Source organism: Electrophorus electricus, chromosome 14 (genome assembly GCF_041902795.1).
Source record: "Electrophorus electricus isolate QZ-2024a chromosome 14, ASM4190279v1, whole genome shotgun sequence".
Classification (NCBI taxonomy): Eukaryota; Metazoa; Chordata; class Actinopteri; order Gymnotiformes; family Gymnotidae; genus Electrophorus; species Electrophorus electricus.
The window spans coordinates 9,086,416-9,107,022 of NC_137510.1; the positions used below are offsets into that span (position 1 = coordinate 9,086,416).

At 42.1% G+C, this 20,607-nt stretch overlaps 2 long non-coding RNA genes across 2 annotated transcripts; both read left to right on the top strand.

The window, feature by feature from the left end:
- The first annotated feature begins 479 nt into the window (after window positions 1-479).
- On the top strand, window positions 480-3,777 carry LOC145651244 (uncharacterized). The gene is made up of 3 exons (XR_014117072.1): window positions 480-1,279; window positions 1,724-1,868; window positions 3,337-3,777. It is a non-coding gene; the product is annotated as an uncharacterized LOC145651244 (long non-coding RNA).
- A 7,979-nt stretch (window positions 3,778-11,756) lies between these two features.
- On the top strand, window positions 11,757-14,074 carry LOC145651210 (uncharacterized). Its single transcript, XR_014117015.1, has 3 exons — window positions 11,757-11,898; window positions 12,044-12,076; window positions 13,251-14,074. It is a non-coding gene; the product is annotated as an uncharacterized LOC145651210 (long non-coding RNA).
- Window positions 14,075-20,607: the final 6,533 nt, after the last annotated feature.

Genomic DNA, 20,607 nt, shown 5'->3' on the forward strand with positions numbered 1-20,607 from the left:
GGTTCAGATAAGGACATATTTTTAGCAGCCAGGAAATCACAGTTTCTTCCGTCTGTTTTTTTTTTTTTCTCTTTACGTAAAAGCACACAACAGCAGGGCAGGGGTTCGTGCGTATGCGGAAGTCTAATTTCAGCCAGAGCCCCTTGGCTGCTTTGCACACGCCTTGGCCCTTTATAAATCTCCACCTGTCAGGCTGCAAGTCCTGGCTAGTGCAGGAACGCTGTCTAACGGGCCCAGGAGTGGAGACACCCTTCGCGGACACTAGTCTGATACCAGGCTGTCGCGGGGACGGAGCGTGCTATAGAATGCACAGCAGCCAGAGGGCATCTTGCTGCCAGGGCAGGGTTTGTGTCTGTCGGCTAGCTCCTGCTGCCAGGGTGGGGTTTGTGTCTGTCGCCTGGCTCCTGCTACCAGGGCGGGGTTTGTGTCTGTCGCCTGGCTCCTGCTACCAGGGCGGGGTTTGTGTCTGTCGCCTGGCTCCTGTTGCCAGGGCGGGGTTTGTGTCTGTCGCCTGGCTCCTGTTGCCAGGGCGGGGTTTGTGTCTGTCGCCTGGTTCTTACAGCTGCCACATGGCTTACACGGACTTCTTAGTCATGTTATAACTTCCAATTTTGTCACATACTAAAACTGCTAGTCAGGGTGTGGAAGCTATTTACACATTTATGTCCAATTAATATTTTTTAATTAAAAATATATGACAGATTTTTAAAACTTCATTTGTATGTATGAATTATTGTTCATTTATTAAGTCCCCTTGTTCACTTATTTACTTAATTACTTGACTGTATTCAAATATGAAATTTATTGGTTGAAAAGGAAAGATGTGTGGATAAATGTCTTCACACTGATTTTTGATAAGCCTAAAGGGCATTTTTGAAATGGGGAGCCTGAGATCTCTTCTGGCTTCTTGGTCCTGTCTAGTGACCCTGCTTTCCTGAACTTGTGTACTGTGCTCATAGAGGGAAATCCATACTATGTCTATGTGGATACTAGTTTCCTATTCCTTGTCTCCCCCTGCTTCTGACCATCCTCCCGCTCTCTCTGAACCTCTCTATTGTTTTCTTTTTCTCTGTCTCTCGTTCTTTTTTAATGCACTCTGGATATTGTTATGAATACAGGTACAGAACTCCTCCCCATGGGACAGGGCAACCGCCCGTGTCCTGGGCAGTGGGCCACGTCCACTCCCCCTGGGCCTCAGCAGACTCCAGTGTCACCCTTCACCCTTCTGCCCTTTCAGTGGGACTTCTGCATGCTTTCACTGGGAGAATGAGGCGAGCAGGTGGAAGCTCACCACCAACTGTCCATTATTCTCCTTTCTGTTTTGATAGTCCCATAAGATATTCAGCAAATGGGTGATGCATTATGGTTACTGGCAAATTCAACCTGAAACACCAATGATTCAGTTTTAAGCTGGATACAATTATTATTATTATTATTATTATTATTATTATTATTATTATTATTATTGTGGACAAGTTCTTATCTGTCCATATAGGGAGTGTGTTTGTATGTGTATGCATTAAAATGTGCATGCCTCCAGGCCAACACAAAAAAGATTTATTTTTTTTAACATAAATACATATTAAACCTCACCTGAATATTTGCATATAAATGATAAAAAGTAAATGATTCCTTGTGTAACACTCCTGTTTTTAGCAGTAGTAGATAATAATTAGCTGGCTTATCACTGGCCATCTTGGTTCTTATCTCACGACTCCATCAGAGACCCTGCAGTGATGGACAACATTGACCAGAGTTTAAAGAACACCAAGCTCACAAGCAGACGTGCTCAAATTCCTGTCCCAGAGGAGGGCTGGGGTGCTGACATGCGTCACATCGAATGGAGGAACAAATTCAACCCGACTGGGGTACTGCACATGATAAACCACTACATGGAGATTACCCAGACAGAGTCAGAGAAAGGCAGACAGAGAGAGAGAGAGAGAGAGAGAGAGAGTCAGAATCAGGGACAGACAGAGAGAGCATTTAAACAACTGAATTGGTTTAAATCAATTGTTTGATATCTCTAAAGCTTCTAAGGATGGACACATCTTTCTACTGCACACTCTTCACCGCTACACACTCTCTTCACCACTATAATCTCTTCACCACTACACACTCTCTTCTATCCCCTTCACCACTGCACACTCCCTTTCTTACTCTTTTATACACTATCCACACTCCCTTACACACTTTGTACAGTCCTCACACTCCTCTGCACGCATTCTGCACCTCCTGTACCCCAACAGAACGCACAAAAACTCCTGCAAGGACACCAGCAGAGAAGGCACGGTACTCCCAGGTCTCTTTGTGCTCCTCTGATCTGGAGTGCTGTAAAGAAAAGCCCAGTTTCTCTCCGAGAGCACAGTGTCTCAGAGAGCCCTTCAGCAGTAGGGCTCCAAGCCCAGCCTCTTTCATCCTAATCTTAGACCCTCTCTGCCATTGTCTCAGGCCTGGATAACCACACTCAGGGTTGACAAACCCACCGATTGAGCCTGATTAGGTACAGCTGTCACTTCCCTTGCATCCCCTTTCAGACATCCATAAAGAGGGAGGCACAGGCTGGTGACAGCGTCCACAGGCCCCGTATGCCCCAACCTCCCTGGAACCACAGTGGGCCTCTGCTGTCACAGGCCAGCTCCACACAAATGAACGCACAGCAATTCAATGAAGCCGGTGTTAGCCTGAGTGGGTGGGAGTGTGTGGGGATGCAGTGAGGTGGGCGTGGCCATGTGGGGGAACAGCACCCTCTGCTCCATCCGATACAGTTTGACTGGAGTTGGGTCCTGCATTGAGCTGTCAAGTGGAAAAGGACAGAATGTGAACTTTGGCACCAGTGTTGTGGGTCTCTCAACCCAGCACTCAGCTCGGTAAGAGCGGATGGGCATGACCAAGCATCAAAGTGTTCTTTTAGGACACGCTGATTTGGCGTAGTTCCTTGCAATTCAGTTCAGTGCAGTGTAGTTGAGCTCAAGGACAGTCTGTTTACTTTAATTTACAGTATTATTCAACATATGGAAAAGGACAGTCCACAGTGCAACATACCATAGACAGATGTCTAATGCTGTGTCAGACAGACAACATGAAAAGAGCCAGATGCAGGCTGTGTGCAAAGATGTTTCTGAGACAATGCAGCACAAGATGCTAGCAGGCAGGGCGTACATGGAACACTATAGCCAAATGGCTGGCATAGTACACAGAAACACATGGAGAATTTATATATCAGGAACAGGATCACCTATGGAACTGACATCATAAAAGAAATGTCAAATACATTTAAAATAAAACTGCTTTTTTATTAATATTTATTTTATTGATTCATTCATTGTTTTGCAGTGCCTGGTTCTGGACAAATTCATGGGTCTCTGGGATGAGAACCAGCTGACCCATCGGAAACTGGTCTTTATGGACGTGTCTCCCTGGACCAGCAGAGTCCCACCACATGTCAAGTTCAAGATCCACATACACATTGATGCAGCGGAGCGCACCAAGAAGATCAGATCTGAGTCTTTGTAAAAACGCCTTTTTGGAAGTACTGGTATTCCATACTTAAAACACCCATTCTGCCTCATCTCTCAACCCACAATCAGGTGCTGGAACCCTGAGCCTCAGGCCGACCCCATTAATGACCTCCACTACATATAGAGCGGAGCAGACAGTCATAAAGACCAAACAGGTAGGCAAAACCCTGTAGAGGTCTACCTTCAGCAGATGCCATACCCCTGCTACTAGGATGACTGGTGAGTCTTACAATCTAACAGCAGGGTACTCCTGAGCCAGGTGTAGTGGTGTTTACCTGCTTCACCACACCTGATGCAGCACACATCTTCATTTTTAGTGGATCAGTTCGATCAGCTGTGGTTGAACAAGGAAAATGCTAAAAAACTGAGTGTCACCAGAACTATTTTTAGAATCCCTTCTCTGTGCCTCTCTTGCTTTAAAACGACTTACACAATTACAATGTTCTGTGCTTTTAAAACACTGAAGAGGTAGCAGTATATAATTGGTTGGGATAATGTGTTTGGTTCTGCATTTATTTTACTAAGGAAAATCCCAATTAAAATGATCAGAAATTGGAACACAAATTCACTTCTGTGCCACAGTCATGTCTCTCTCTCTCTTTGTCTGTCTGTCTGTCTGTCTCTCTCTCTCTCTCTCTCTCTCTCTCTCTCTCTCTCTCTGTGTGTGTGTGTGTGTGTGTGCGTGCGTGCGCACATTGATGGTTCAGGTTGACCCCGAGCTGCTGTTTTCCCATCTTCTTGGTGCTGGCATGGGTGGACTCCATTGCTATGACAGTGATGAGTATTGTATTGCAGAAGGACATGAGTCTAACGGAGACCCTGAAGGCCACAGGTGTCACCAGCAAGGTGCTCTGATGTGCCTGGTTCAGCAACAGTGCCCTCATGTTGAATGCCAGCACCATCCTACTGACAGCCATCATTATGGTGAGGGGAATTAGCTACGGTGGCTGGAGAAGGACAAAGTAACTTTGCTGTGTAGATATGATGTGTAATTGTACCTTGTAGCAATCAAGATTGTCAACCTGTGTTACTAAAGAGCTATACCAATGCAGTTTTCCCTTCTCTAACTCACTTGATTCAGCTCACAGAAAGTTTGATAATAAGCTGATGGTATTAGGTATGGTAGACTAGTTCTACAACCTTATGTTTGCAGAGTAGCACGTACATTTTCGAGAAGTGAAGTGAAGCTTTAATATTTATTTGTTGGTGGTCTTTTGATTTACTAAATTTTTGTAACACACTGACCTCTAGTGGTCTTCACAGTGAATCACATCACATCAAGTTATCCAGTTTCAGAACATAGTACTGCATTGCCAGTTCTTTTTTGTTTGGTTGTTGTGCCTCAGTGTATGATGACTTGTGTTGGTGAACATGGCTATAGGGCTAATCAATATAGGCAAAATATATGGCGATTATACAATATTGTGCTTTGCAGTTTATTAAACGCACATTATTTAATTGCATTATTCTGAATAAATGTACTTACATTTGTTGTATTTGCATGAAGACATGATCAGAACACCCACAGAACCTTCATCTGGAAGGCTTCCAATTGAGCCAATTTTTTATACTTATTTATAGAAGGTTCATTGACATATTGAGCATATTGCAGCCTTCTGCATTATGAACAAATATTTTAATACCAATTTACAAAAGATCATATGTAGACCTACCATCCTGATAAAGACAGAATCTGAACTGTGTTTGTGTTTCCTTTTAATGAGCTTTAGGTTGAAAGGAGAATAAGTCAATATTTACCATTTAAACTTCAAAACAAACACAGTGCACTTAATTGTGGACTCTTAATTTAAATTGCTTGTCTGCTTGGTTGTGAGTATGTTCACTGCTCATGATGGATGTGTGTGTGTGGTTTGCGTGATTTGGGATGGAGTGGCATGGTTGTATTTCCACTAGCAGTATGCTGACATGCTTAGCCAATGTGTGTTCACAAGGCTGTATGCCACTGGCCTACCCTTTGATCTATCCTATTGGCTTGAACCTCACTGATCCTGCAAAACCAGGTGAGTCAATGTTAAAATAAAGGAAGGATATGTGTGTGTGTAACTGTGTGTGAGAATGCGTGTGTGTGTGTGTGTGTGTGTGTGTGTGTGCGTGTGTGTTTTGGTGTGTGCATGTGTTAATGAGCAAAATATATTTTGGAGATGTCTCCTTCGAACAGCTGAAAAGCGTAATGGTGCCTTCCCTTGTTATAGTTGTAGAGAAGCCCAAAGTGAAGAGACCAGCATTTGACAACCCTACTGAGGAACAGACCAAACCCTGTGAACACAGAGATCCCCAGGAGATACTGGAGCTGCAGGAACTACTGGAGGAGCATGAAGGGAACAGCAAGAACCACTAGGCTAAGAAGCCACTAAGGAAGTGCGTAAATTACACCATCTGTTGGGCTTCAAATTAAGTAAGAGGATACACTGGTTGTCACGCCCATACAAGCTAAAATGCAAAGACAAAAAAACACTCTGTTCTCTCTCTCTCTCTCTTTCACACACACACACACACACACACACACACACACACACACACACACACACACACACACACACAGTGGCCTTGTATTCCCTGTGGTTGGTATGATGGCCTTCTAAGAAATTGTTTTGCTGATAGTTAATGTGTATTGGACCAGTTTGTGCTACTACAGTGAGCTGAATTTATTTCCTCTGATTTCTGCCCCGTTTCTTTTCTGACATTTCCATATCGATAAGTTCACTTAAATATGTAGGTTTGATTATGGAAAAAGATAATTAAACCAATAAATAGCTTCTAGTTTATGACATTGTACTTTTTCTGCTTTATATATTTTGTATCGTTTACTTTGTACCTAATAGTAACTTTGTTCTAGATTCTCTAGAGTTAATAATTATTCAAAAAGCCATATTTTAAGTAGTATTACTGACATACAACAATGAATATTCATATGGACAGAACTGTTCTGACTAAATGTTCTGACTGAGGAATGCAGAGGCTTCTTCAGTCTGAGTCGAGTAGTCTGGTGCCGACACTACGGGTGGAGCTCCTGGTCATAAGGTTTAGTGGCAGCCTCAGCACCACCTTTTACGAAGGCCAGATAAGCACCTTCTTGGCCCAGGTACCCAGGTGTACAGTGCCTCCAAGTGGTATTCAACCCCCTATACAAATTCAACAAGTTGCAAATAATTTAGAGCCTTATAATAGTAGCATTTATTAACAGATGCCTAAATATTACAATATTCAATTATAATACATTTTAAACATAAAAATTAGGGTCAACTATTATTCAACCCATAGGTTGAATATTTTGTTGAATAACCCTTGATTGCAATTACAGCTATTAATCATTTTTTAAGACCTGATCAGACTGGCACAGGTCTCTGGAGTAATCTTGGCGCACTCCTCCATGCAGATCTTCTCCAAGTTGTCTAGGTTCTTTGGGCATCTATTGTAGACTTTGAATTTGAGCTCCTTCCACAAGTTTTAATTGTTCTTAATACCTCAATTACTTCTTAATACTTGAGGGAACCAAACAGAATTCTGGTGGTTTGAGGGGTTGAATAATAATTGACCCTCTGGTAAACTTTGAAAATGTAAAATGATGTCTCCAGTATAATGATGAAGTGTCTCCAGTACGCAGGGTCCAAGTGGATATTCTGATCAGTTAGCTGGAGAGAAATTATGCCAAAATGTTCCACTGATATTCTCTGTAATCCCTTTCCTATTCCATCGATTCATATTGCTTTAATTTTACTTGAATAATTAAGAATGCTGGATGTCACAACAAGCAATCATTCACCTCTACAAATTGGCAAAAAGACATGATTCTGTTGTGGCCATTTTGAGACAGAAACACTGGGATAGTTACAATTCACAGTAGGAATTGCTGAATCTAGGTAGTACTCACTCTTCCATCTGCTGATGCTCTCTATGCTTCAGTGGGTGCGTCCCTCCCTGCACCAGACTGGGTTCACACACTGGACAATTTTTTATGCAGGTTAAAGCTCACTTTTCTGATTCATGTCAGTGGCAGAAATTTGCTTGCTGTTTTTGCCTCAATTTTTATGCACTCCCTGCACTCACCAGCATTCCAGGTGCCCTGAGCTGAAAAAGGTTCAAAGAAGCCAATTATTAAGCCTTTTTTTCTGCCATCCAATCAGGTGAATTTGGAAGAAGTGCTTTCAGTGACATGGAGCAGAGACTCGTCACAGTGGCAGATTATCCTGAAATTGATAAAAGATAAACAGGCGGCTTCCGAGGGTGTAGAGCAGATAGTGTGATGACAGTGACAGATCTAGCCCAGGGTCTATGGAAGCAGAAGCATCTCTGTGGGAGAGACTCTCTTCCTGCATGGGTCTGACCACTCTGTGTGTGGCCCCGCCCACTTCTCGTCCTGCAGTACGACGGTGGCTGATCCTGGTAGTTGGCAGGAGCGGTAGCTCGCTCCTGAAGGGCCGGCAGCTGGCTGAATTGCATCAGAAGTGGGAGGGTATGCTGCTGGACCTTGACTTGTCAGGTCTGCCATCAAACTCCCACACACATCCTCTGCCCAGCCTGTGTATCTGTATCTGAACTGTGTAAATATACTGGAGATAGGGGGATGGGGGTTTTAAGTTCTGACGATAAGAATTCATAAATAAGGCAGAGTTACACAAGGGTTGCTGAACAATATCTATTTCTGCTTAGATCTTAATTGGGAAGCAGTTTAGAAGTTTTTTTTAATGTATTTGATAAAAATGCTATTATAAGGAAATAAACCAACAGTAGGATAGTGAGCTCTTCTGGAACTTTTTCTACCTGTGTTTCACAAATTTTTTGGGGGTCAGACTTCCATATTCACATATATCTTACACAAGAAGAATTCTATCTGAACCGTGGATTGATAGTGCAATTCCATGAATTTTCTATGAACTGTGAATTTTCTGCAAGCAATTTTGCTAAATGTTAGGCACTATGCTAATCTGTTTCCTGCTTTTTATTTAATTCTTGGATACAAACGCGCTAGTGGCAGCACATTATGGATACATGTAATTTCACCTTGCAGGAGCAGGTGTGAACAAGGAGCTGTTCTCATATGAGGCCAGCACCAGATGTGTTTGTTGTGATGCTCTCAGTACACGCATGCACTCAACAAAGATGAGATTATTACAGTAGCCTTGCTCCAGTCCTATGAAAGTGTTGTTTTACTAGGTACATACTGATACATTGGAATTCTTTCTCCACCATCATGAAACTTGATAAGGGAAGTGAAATGATCAGTAACATTACAAAGTGAACCAATCACGCAACTCCACACTTGGTGCCAGGAGTAGAACCACACCGGAGTTCACTTAAAGTGAACTCCAGACAACTGATTTCAGGAGAACCAGAGATCAGTTCTGTGAACAGCTCCTGGGCTTGAAAACAGCTTTCACACTTGTCCAGACAATTCACAGAGCAAACGGTTCTGGGCCTGGAAAAAAACCTTTATTGTGAAAATGCCTGTGCTATAACGGATTATAGATTCATGTGTTTCCAGATGTGTTGTGTAGTGAGACATCCTTGTATAAACCCTCTATATGTTTGCAAACAAACCCTTCTGCCTGCCAGCCTATCCCACTTTCATCCTAACTACAAGTAGCGTAATTACATCTTTATATCTTTGTATGGGAGTCACCTTCCCTTTTTCTAATGTATCAGGCCTTTTCCTGACTAATCTATTGTTGATTCATAAAAAAACTGCAAAAACAGAGTAAGCAGCCGTGCATTGGTGTTAGTAACACCTGTTTGCTGTCGGAGGACTTTCCTTGGCTGTGGGGGAAAGTTCACTCTTCCCTGCCGTTCAGAGCGCTTATGGGATATGCTGCATGAGAAAATTGCAGTAGTGTAGATTTTCCTCCCAAATGCCTATCAGTTAAATGCCTGCCTGATCCGATTTTCTCACTTTCTTAAGTACATTTTCATGGCACAACCATACATAAAACGCTACCCTTCTAATACATTTATCAAACATGGGACCTAGGGGAGAATGGCAGCGTGAGGAAGCCCAGATTTCACATAACCAAGCCATTATGGAGGAATTTAATAAGGTTTCCTTAACTTATACTTCACAAATCTGACACTATACAGGAGTTCTGCAGAGGAAGCTGTCTGTTGCTAGGGCATTTGTTGGCAGTGCTAAAGCCTATGGGCCTATGCCTGGAGCTGACCCATATTCCAGATGCTCCATATGGAACCTGCTGCTTATGTATCGCTCATGTACACATACACGCACAAACACTGTATGAAATCGACCATGCATGTGTGTAACGGTATGTGTGTGTGTCTGTGCGTACAGGCCATGCAATGATCCTCTCCACACACCACATGGATGAGGCTTCTGGTGTGCTGGGGGATTCTACCTCACACTGGTAGGAGAGACACCCCACCTAAGGAGAGAGGTAATCACACTGCTTTTCTATCAGAAGCTTGCAAGTGGCGAATGTGTCTGTGTGTAGTACTGATTGGTGGTGTGATCTGACTTCGTGTTGTCATTTTAGAAAGGGACTTGGCCCAGAACAGGGACATCCCCCCATGACCAAGTCTGATTTGAAGCTGCAAACTGAGTTTTTGTCCATCAGAGGAGAGGACTATAAGATCTTTCTTGTTAGAAACCTGGACTCAGGATATTCTCATCCTGTCTCAGAGTTAGACAGACATCCTTTTCATGTGATTGATGAGGGGAGCACTCAGTCATGTGATTAATAAGGGGAGTACTTATGTAATTACTGAGGGGAGTACTCAGTCATATGATTACTATGGGGAGTACATTGTAACAGTGAATGGAAACTAACATAACCTTTAATTTGTCTTGCGAATATCCTGAGTCTCAGGTATTCCACAAGTGTTGTGTGGGTGCTTTGAATGTAACAAATGTAAATAATGCAATTTAAATATCACAGGTCTCATTAAAGGTTCATGACTGTGTTTCTTCTGCTCAGCTGGGGTTAAAAACCCACTACAAGAGCTGGTGTTTCTGATGCCCAGCTGGGGTTTCCAGCCCTGGGGATTAAGCCAGATGTTTTGCAGATCTTCCTAAAAGTTACAACAGAAAGTTTCAGCAGAGAGTTCTGTCACACACACTTCATGCAGCATATATCCATAACCTCTTTCAGGCTGTTGTCAGTACTGATGCAGAGTATATATACTGTGTGTGTGTGTGTGTGTGTGTGTGTGTGTGTGTGTGTGTGTGTGTGTGTGTGTGTGTGTGTGTGTGTGTGTGTGTGTGTGTGTGTGTGTGTGTGTCATTGTGAAGGTTGGCGAACCTTGCAAACTTATTCCTAAGGTGATTAGAAGTCTTAATGCTATTCTGAGCCAACATTGCTCACAAACCTTGTTGTTTGAAAAGGAAGTTGAGTAGGCCTACCTTGATACGGTGACCATGCAGCAGAGTATCAAAAAAAACAACAAAGAACTGAAGTCGGTTGAAATCAGTTACATGTGTGTAACACTGTTTGCAACTGCCTTTCATGCATACTGTGACTGCAGTAGCCTATTCCTTCAGCAGAGAGGTTGGAGTTTCTCTGGGTCACTTAGCTTTGTGTGACAGCCTCCTGCTTGTTCAGAAAGAGACAAAACCGTACGTGCTAGCAGCCATGCGGACACTGCTGATTCAGACAGCAGGTGGGCGGGGCTCCAGCCGGCTAAAAGCAGTATGTGTGGCGATGACACAGTTCTTCGCTCTGCTAACCAAACAGATCCACCATACCGCACTCTCTAGCAAAGATGTCCTCAGCCAGGTCAGCTTAGCATGCTGCTAACGCCCACAGTAGCCTTGTAGCATGTGCTATGAGGAAGACGTGCTGAGTAATGGCCAAAACCCCTTCACACATTTTTGCCCTTAAAAAGGAATTTGTTTTACGTTCATTCTATAAGGTTTCTATCATTTTGTTATATATACAAAATGAAGACCAGCAATATAACCCAATTTCACAATGACGTTTCTAGAGTGTATTGTTTTGGTAATGGATAATGTAGTTAAGTATAGATTTAGTCTTTAGTACGTACTTCTTGGTCTGTTAATGTGAATTCTCTATGTTTGTTGGTTTGTTTATTGAGTTTGCACACCCTTAGATTGTGCTGCCAGCCTGTTTTGTATTGGTCTCTCTGCCCTTCACCGTCCTTGTACCGCCATTGGCTGAGAACCCCAGCCTCATTTTGAGTCCCTGGATGTACGGCCCACAGTTCACCTTCTTTAGGTGAGAATGCAGCAAGGTTGAAGAGTCATGGAGATTAGATGTCCTGCTCAGTCTCTGTGTGTTATCCTGAAATTCTCACTTAGTAGTAATAAGTAGAAGCAGATGGCGGATATGAGGAATTTGTTCTTAAACAGTCCTGGCTTTGGGACATGCTGCATGATACACAAATCTCTGAAGTAAGTGTGTGTGCATGTGTATATGTGTGTGTATTTGTGTTGAAACCTCCTGTGGTCATATTTATTCAAGCGTGTGTTTTATAAGGTTCCGATGAGCATAAGGTTTGTTAATATCATTAATTTCAATAACTTTTTTGCCTTGCAGGTTAAAGACCAAGTACTGGGTGAATGAAAAAAGGTATTCTCATATTCTACAGTTGGTTTTATGTGTATTGTACAATGTCCCCCTCTGGTGGACACTGTGTGCATTGATTATGGGTGAAGTTTCACTGCTCACCCTCAAGTTTGCTGTAGGCAAGAAGGCAATTAACATAACAGGAGTCAATGAAAATAGCTGTGTCTGAACTAAGATTTCTGTGCTAAAGGGCTAATGAGCCTGTATGGGAGTAGACATAGTAAAGGAAATATCTAGTAATATATTCATATGAAATGCTTCTTCAGAAGTGGGGCTATATTTGGGGCTATATTCTGTTTTTGGAATGTTTCCATACAATTCATGAACTGTTACATGGAGAAGGTGTTTGAAACCCAAAATATGGATGTTCAGATCTGATGACTAACGAGGGCATGGAAGGCTTTTGTGTATGGAAGGGTTTTCTTTTTGGAAAATGAGAACATTGCATGTGAGCAGCGTACTTACTAGAGGGTGCACCTGTTTCTGGAAAACAGCCTCGCTTTCACTGAGTGCTTTACAACCATTCGGACCAGTCATCAGACCTGATGGGCAATAATTCCAGCAAGATTCCAGCAATACCCGTTCTACTATGCATCCACCACTATGTTGAGTAGTTTGCAGCAGACGTTGTGACATGTCATGATCACCCAAATGGCCCCATACTGATGCATTTGAGAATTCTACAGGAGCCTGCAATTTGAGCACAGACTGCTTGGCATTGTTTTAAGAGCCTACAATCTTAGCCACCTTATGGTACTTTGAAAACTCGCATGTTAAAGTGCTGATAGCAGATTGCTTTTAGAACTAATATATACATCTTAATTGTCATCCCCCTGCATAGCTGCTTTTGTAGTTATTATTTAGGTTAATATTTAAAGTTGTCTTATATGTGATGTTTGTGTGTACCCTCTGTAGTTTTGTATGCAAATTGTCCATGAAATGTTTTCTTCTATATTTAATCAAATCATAATTTATCTAGTGATACTGATCATATATTTCATATAGGGAAAGTACTTAAAACTTGCTCTCAAGGACATTGGTACATTCCTGAGATATATGGAAACTTAATATAATGTTAAAGTAATTTTTAATACATGTATGCACAACAAGACATTTGTTATTCATTATATGTATTATTCAAAGAGCTTTCGAATAATTTGTGTCTTTCCTTTTAAAGGTGTAGTATAACAGGAAAGGTTGGCACGCCATGGTGGCTTTCCTGAATGTGGTGACCTGTGCCATCCTCGGAGCCAATCTTCCTGCTAATGCCAGCCCTACTGAATATGGCATCACAGCAATTACCCACTCAGTCTTACCAAGAAGCAGCTGTCTGAGGCTAGCATGGACACGTCTTTGAAATGGATTCTTTCCAGTGGATTATTAGTCAGACTCAGTTTGATTACAAAACCATGACTCAGACAGCTTGGTTGTTGTTACAAACATTTGATTGATCTTTTGAACCATGTGGGCTTGAATTCTAAGTGGCACAAAGCAGGATTCCAGGGATGGTTAACCAATTTAGGATTTACCTGGAGGGTGTGGTTAAATTATCTAGGGCTCATCAGTAACTTGACAGCTTCTCAATGTCCTTTCAGCTGTGCAGAAAGCTATTTCCTATAGCTAAAGCCTATGCTAGCATAACTAATTGGCATCTGCCTTTGTGCATATCTGTCATTTAAGCCTAACTGGTAATGTGTAGTTTGGTAAATTCAGTTGTCTTTCAGGAAAATTTGTTGAAAACTTTCAGGACTTTGTTGAACTGTCTTCATTGAGTACTGCTCTGTAGGGACAGAGCAATGGCAGTTTGTGTTTTTCTTGGCCCGGACACACCTGATAATTAGCTCTTCAGCTAATTATCCAGATCTTCATGAGCTCAGTCGACTGCCTAGTGGAGAGAAACACTACACAGGGCTGTGCTGAGTTTTTTTGCTATCAAATATTTTTGTTTCTAATTTCATCTGCTAAACACATTTTAAAATTCTACTGTATTAAAGTAACCTTTACATACACTGTTCACATGATACTGCAGCTTTTAGCTTCCTATCTCGTGCAGACCACCTCAGTGGACACTGAGGTGGCCATTTGCATGATCTTTTCCTTGTCTTTCGTGCTGGCCAGTTTCATCCTTGACCTAATCTGTTGTCAGCCAGAGGAGGATGGACCTACCGTTTTGAATCTTGGTTCCTATCAAAGTTTCATCCTCATGCTCTAGGGAGATTTCCTTGCGAATGTTACCCCAGGATTGCTCGCTGTGGGCTTGGACTCGGATATGTTTAAATCTGCTTTGTGATAATAGCTATATCAATTTGACTTTGACTTTGACTAATCCAGGAGAGCATGACTTGGGCCAAGCACCTGCATCCATTTATGTTGTCAGTCCCCTGCTCTGTTAGACTGCCGATTTCCTCTGGGACATGGTTCATGTGGGAAAAAGGTCATCATACCAAAATACAGACCATACACAGATAATTCATATAAAATGCCAGAGTCCACCCACCTTTAAGTACATGTGAAGGCATAAAGAATCTGACATAAGCTCTTAGCCAGTTCCTCGGGTCTCCCTTTAGTTCAGCTACTTAGTCAGTGCTATGGTCATGTGAATTTTATTATTTTTTTATTTGATAAGAAGTGCCGCACATCCATGGCCAGCCTGCCAGCCCCCCTGGCTTTGCTCCTGCTCCATGGGTCAGGGCAGCTCTGTGGGTCAGGGCAGCTCTGTGGGTCAGGGCAGCTCTGTGGGTAAGGGCAGCTCCATGAGTAAGAGCAGCTCTGTGGGTCAGGGCAGCTCTGTGGGTCAGGGCAGCTCTGTGGGTAAGGGCAGCTCCATGAGTAAGAGCAGCTCTGTGGGTCAGGGCAGCTCTGTGGGTCAGGGCAGCTCCATGGGTCAGGGCAGCTCTGTGGGTCAGGGCAGCTCCATGGGTCAGGGCAGCTCTGTGGGTCAGGGCAGCTCCATGGGTAGGGTAAGAGCAGTTAGTGTAGTGTCCTGTTTGAAAAGTCTGCTCATACTTCTGCCACTAAATGGCTTTTTTGTGTGTATTTGGGCCTGTCATACAAGCCAGCGGCAGGTACTGGTGAAAAATGAATAGCTTGGAGTGGAACACACTGGAATTCCGGCTAGGAATGGAGTGATTTGTCAGTGTCTGCTTTTGACTGTGTGTTTGTTCTCCAGAGTGGATTTTAGGGTGCGCCAACCCTCACAACCTCCCCCCAAATCCCATTAACTCTGAAAAAGGGGAGTACAGGCACAGGAGGACCACAGTGGTGCACTGTCAGAAAACAAAATCTTGAAGTGGGAGGTTGTTAGCTGTAACGTGACAAGGAAGACCAGACAATCGCGGATGTAGATAGATAGGTTTATTATGTTCCAACTTCGTAATGGGTGAACCAACCAGGGTCGAAACTAGGAAAGCCAATATAGGGGTAAACCCAATCATGTAGGTAAACAGTCTGAGTCCAATAACCAGCGTGAAAAAACTAATTAGGCAAACAATACAAAAGGGGTAGGCAAAAATCAGTAGTCCGGAGAGCACAATCAAAACACAATTAAAAACACAGGAAAGCAAACAAGGAAACAACGCTCGGTATGCACAGTCAGAACTAGTGGCAATACTGCACAAAATCCAAATGTAAGAGACAGGCTTAAATAACCAAGTACACAGGTGAAGTCAGTATTCAGGTGATGATGATCTGATATGAAGTTCAGGATTGGTGTAGTGCTGGGTTGGGTGACGAACTGCCTGCTGGGTGTTGTAGTGAGATGAGGAATCAGGCAATATGACATTAGCAAGGAAACAAATGTTTATGGAGAAAACAGATTAAAGCTAATGTACTCTGATGAAATACCACAGAGTGTATATTGTGACACAACAATGTTGTATGGTCTACAAGAACATTTAACTTAATCTAATTTAATAATTTATTCAAAAATGAATTAAAATTAGGCTTTCTTCATCACTGATTAAATTTAGCAGTTGCAAATGCTATTTTTGTGATGTACTATGGCATTGAAATTAGTTTATTTTCAGTTGCTAAGCCACTAAAATGTTTTCTCCAAACACAATTCTTCAAAGTTTTACTTGCCATGTTTATAACTCTTTTAGACACAATGTCCTGAAATCAACATATTTGTAGATTTGCTAAACACACTTTTAATTTTTCTAAATTTGAGTTATTGCAAAGAACACTTTGCTGTCATGCTGTCTTACAGAAAGCAACTCTACTCAAACACTGAATCCCTGTAGTATTCAATGCAATACACACAGCACACATTTGCCATTATCTAAACACGAACAAGCTGAATTCTCATTCTAATTGTCGAATCAACCAATGAGAGAACTGTTATGCAAAGTGAATGCATGCATAAAGAGGATGATGACACCAAATTACAGATGACGTCAGAGCAACAATTATTAACCATGCCCATCCCCAGTTGTATCCATAATCAGGACATTCACAGAAGAACACAGGCAAGACACTTTACTGCACTGTACAAATCTGTTTTTTTCTCTATGCAATATAATTTACTTGTGGTAAATTATATTACATGATATTACATGATATTACAGTGATAGCTCAGTGGTTAAGGTTAAGGTATTTGACTTGTAATTGGTAGGCTGCCACTTCACCCCCCCCACTGCCACTGTTGGGCCGCTGAGCCATCCCATTAACCCTCAATGGCTCAAGTTGTACTCATTCATAACTGTAAGTCTCTTTGGATAAAAGCATCAGCTAAATGCCATAAAAACGTTTGTGCCCTTGTATTGCCCTATCATAGAAAAACCTTTGGTGATGCTACACCTGTCAGTGGTGGAAGAAGGGATATGTTTAAACAAAACAAGCAGAACGCTATTGTTGACATGGTCTGTTCCAACTCCATTAATTTAAGGAAAATACAAAGACAAATGATAAAAGACAACCAAGAAACCAAGACATTTTCCAAGAAATTGAAGGTGTGAGCACCCTTACCCCAGTTCTGCAGCACAACTGAATGTGTGTCAAACAGCTTCACTGCAATCTGATCCAATGCAACTGAATACCTATAAAACAGCTTTATTGAGTTCAATTCCAACAAAACAGTGATGGGCAAAAAAGATGCAGTTTCAGTATGTACAAGTAATCGCATGAATTAATATGTAATAATACTCTAATAATACTGTAATAATAATGTAGTATACAGCGATGGCACTATTTTTATATATGTGAGAGCAGTTGTGCTGGAGTAGACAGACACTGCAGGAGTTTTTTATATTGCGGCAGGCTTTAACCTTGCAAAGGGGAGGACATCAAAATAACATCAATGGCCACTGTGCTATTCTCCATGTCCTAGAAGACTTAGAATGTGATGTTGTTGAGGCGAGGCTCTTTAGCCTGACCCTGTCAGACACGAATCTGCACGGCTGATGAAGAGCCTCTGTATAACAGAAATATATTACATATTTCTGTTACATCTAGACCCTTGGTTATTCTCATTTACCTTTTTATAGTGTGTGTAGGGATGCTCAAAATAGATGTGCAATAAAATTAACCTCATTTGGAAAAAACCCCCAAAGCTTATGTTTAAATTGTTTTGTCTACATTCACAGTTTACTTTATAGAGGTATATTGCTTGTTGGTCAGTTTATTCAGTTAAGGATTACAATTCAGAACATCTTTGCTTCAGATACAGTGTTTTCAGTTGATTGCCCTAATGTCAAGAAGGCAGCAGTAGTGTCTATATATTTGATGCATGTTTGTGTTTTGATGATCTCATTTTGAGCAAAGTTCATATGGTTTTGATTCAGTTGTCAAAGATACGTTTTGAAAAATAAAGTTTTTAGATTTGTGTTTAGGGATTTTGGAAATAGGTGAAAAACTCAACATTGTAGAAACATGTTTTGCCAAAGGAAAACTAAGATTGAAACAGCACATTGGTATCACATTCATCCTCAATCTGTTTGACAGCACAGCTGCAAGAATACATCTCTCTGTACTATTTCCCAAATCACACTGCTCACTGAATTTCTCTGTTAGAAATCATTTATTAAACTTTGGAAAGAGTAATTAATTCAGTCACACTATAATCTCCTTGTCTTTTACTCCTTCTCTCTTTGTCTGTTTGTCTGTCTGTCTCCCTCTCTTTTTCTTCTCTTCTCTTTTCAGACTCTGTTTAAGTGTAATCAGATTCTGAAAAAAGCTCTATTGATCTTCCCTCAATTCTGTTTTGGCCAGGGGGTAATTGGCATGACCATGAAACAGGTCATGACAGATGTGTATGCACGCTTTGGTGAGTCACTCTACACTGTCTTCTCTCTCTGTCTCTCTCCCCACCTCTGGCTGTTGATGGACACTCCAGCCCTGCCCCTGGCACACACCGGGATGTATGCCAGAGCCTCTCAGATAGCTCACTGAGCTTCAGGTCTCTGTTGGGGGTGGGGGGGTTAGTATCCTCCCATCTCCTCTCTGGACAGCCCCTGTGAGGTTGGCAGTATTCTTCAACAGCTCCTGTATCTGGCCTTTTGAAAGCCCTCTCATATCCAGCAGAGGCTCATGAGGGGTCTGTGGGTGTGGTCTTTCTTCCAGAGGTCTCTCTATGACCGCGTGTGAATTTGCATGTTCTCTCTGTATACCCAGTATGGTTTTCATGTCTCTGCCCTCCCATGAGTCACATTTGTGTTGTGAAGATTTAGGAAATGATATACCCAAAAACATTTGCTAAAATGTTGAGTCAGTGCTAAAACGGAGTCAGTGCTGTTCATATAAAGCCAAAATTAGCATAAAAATTAGCCAAATTTAACATGTTAGTGCTAGCATCTTAGGGTAAACTCACTCATGCAGTTGATAGGTAATGGTGTGGCATGAGAGACCTAAAGACTGGAGCATTTTAGCTAGGACTTTTGGAGAGAAAACATGGCTTTCATTGTGGAGAAGTTTGTCAACTTCACCTTCAATATCCCCGTCCAGCGTTTCTTCTTCCCGTAACACTGGTGAGAACACACACACACACACACACACTCTAGCTAACATGCTACACTAACACACAGTGTCAATACAGCCTCACACATAAAATTTTACAGTGCTTCACTGGAACTGCATCATCAATGTCACGAAATGCTTCCCCATGTGTGTGCTGGCTGCAGAGTATTAGACTCTATGATGAGACCAGTGGCAGATGAGAATCTGGATGTGGTGAAGGAGAGAGAGAATGTACAGTGCAGGGATAACCAGTGATGTCCTGCAGATCAGAGATGTATCCAAGGCAGAGTACAGTCCCACGAAGCATGCTCTCTCTCTCTCTCTCTCTCTCTCTCTCTCTCTCTCTCTCTCTCTCTCTCTCTCTCTCTCTCTCTCTTTCTTTCTCTGTCCCTCTTTATCTCTTGCTATCCACATCTTTGTAAATCAGGTTGGCAAGAAAGCAAAAGATGCAATTTTACAAAAGGTATTTGTACTTAATATATTCAATAAGCTAAAAGTAACAGTACTAACAGAGCCAACTTTTTCCTTCTGTCAGGCATGTGAGCTCATGATAGAATTATTTCTCAGACATTCTGGGGGACGTGTAAACCTGCGGCGGTCAGGACTTGTTTGGGTGTGCCCACCAGGAGAGATAAAGTGGAGAACCATAGTGTGTGCTGTGGATAACATGTCTTGTGGCCTTTGGCATTTGTGGTAGGCATCGCCTTTAACTCATGACATGTGCTGTTGGAGGTCTCTTTATGACCACATGTCTTAACATCTCCACCCATCCCCCTACATGCCCTAACACCAGCCTACCCTTGCATACATTCTCTCTCTCTCTCTCTCTCTCTCTCTCTCTCTCTCTCTCTCTCTCTCACACAAACACACACACACACACACACACACACACACACACACACACACACACACACACACACACACACACTAACACTAATGCCATCCCAACTCCACTGCCATGTGACCTAACTCCATTCCGCTCCATTGATTGGTGTTACTTAGCTTTGTACAGCTCAGACAATCTGAGTTGATGTTGGAGTGAGAATAAATGACACATAGGCCAAACATAATTTCTAATTCATAAAAAAATATATAGAGCCAGTATAAAAATTTAAGATGGTTTCATTATTATTTTATTACTGTTACCACAGTGTTGGCATACATTTCATTACTGTCCCCCATGGAAATTCCTGTTCAAACTGTCACAATGGGAATATTTTCAGATATGAATAAAACATGGATATCTGCAGAACTAAGCTTAAGTAATGAAGCTTCTTTTTCTCTCCAGTCTACATCCAGTGCATTATTTGTGTCCTTCAGCATTTTAAACAAACTCCTGCACCAGAACGTGGGATACTGTATTCAGTGTGATGCCATAGATGATTGTATGATTGTTACAGAGCAACTCTGTGCCTGGTGCAGAGGAGTCCCGGTGTCCAAGATAAACAGGGTGACATGCACACACACTCACACACACACACACTCACACACACAAACACACACACACACACACATACTAACACTCCCGATCTACGTCTTTCACTCTCTCTTTTCACAATTTATTCTCTCTCTGTCTTCTTTTA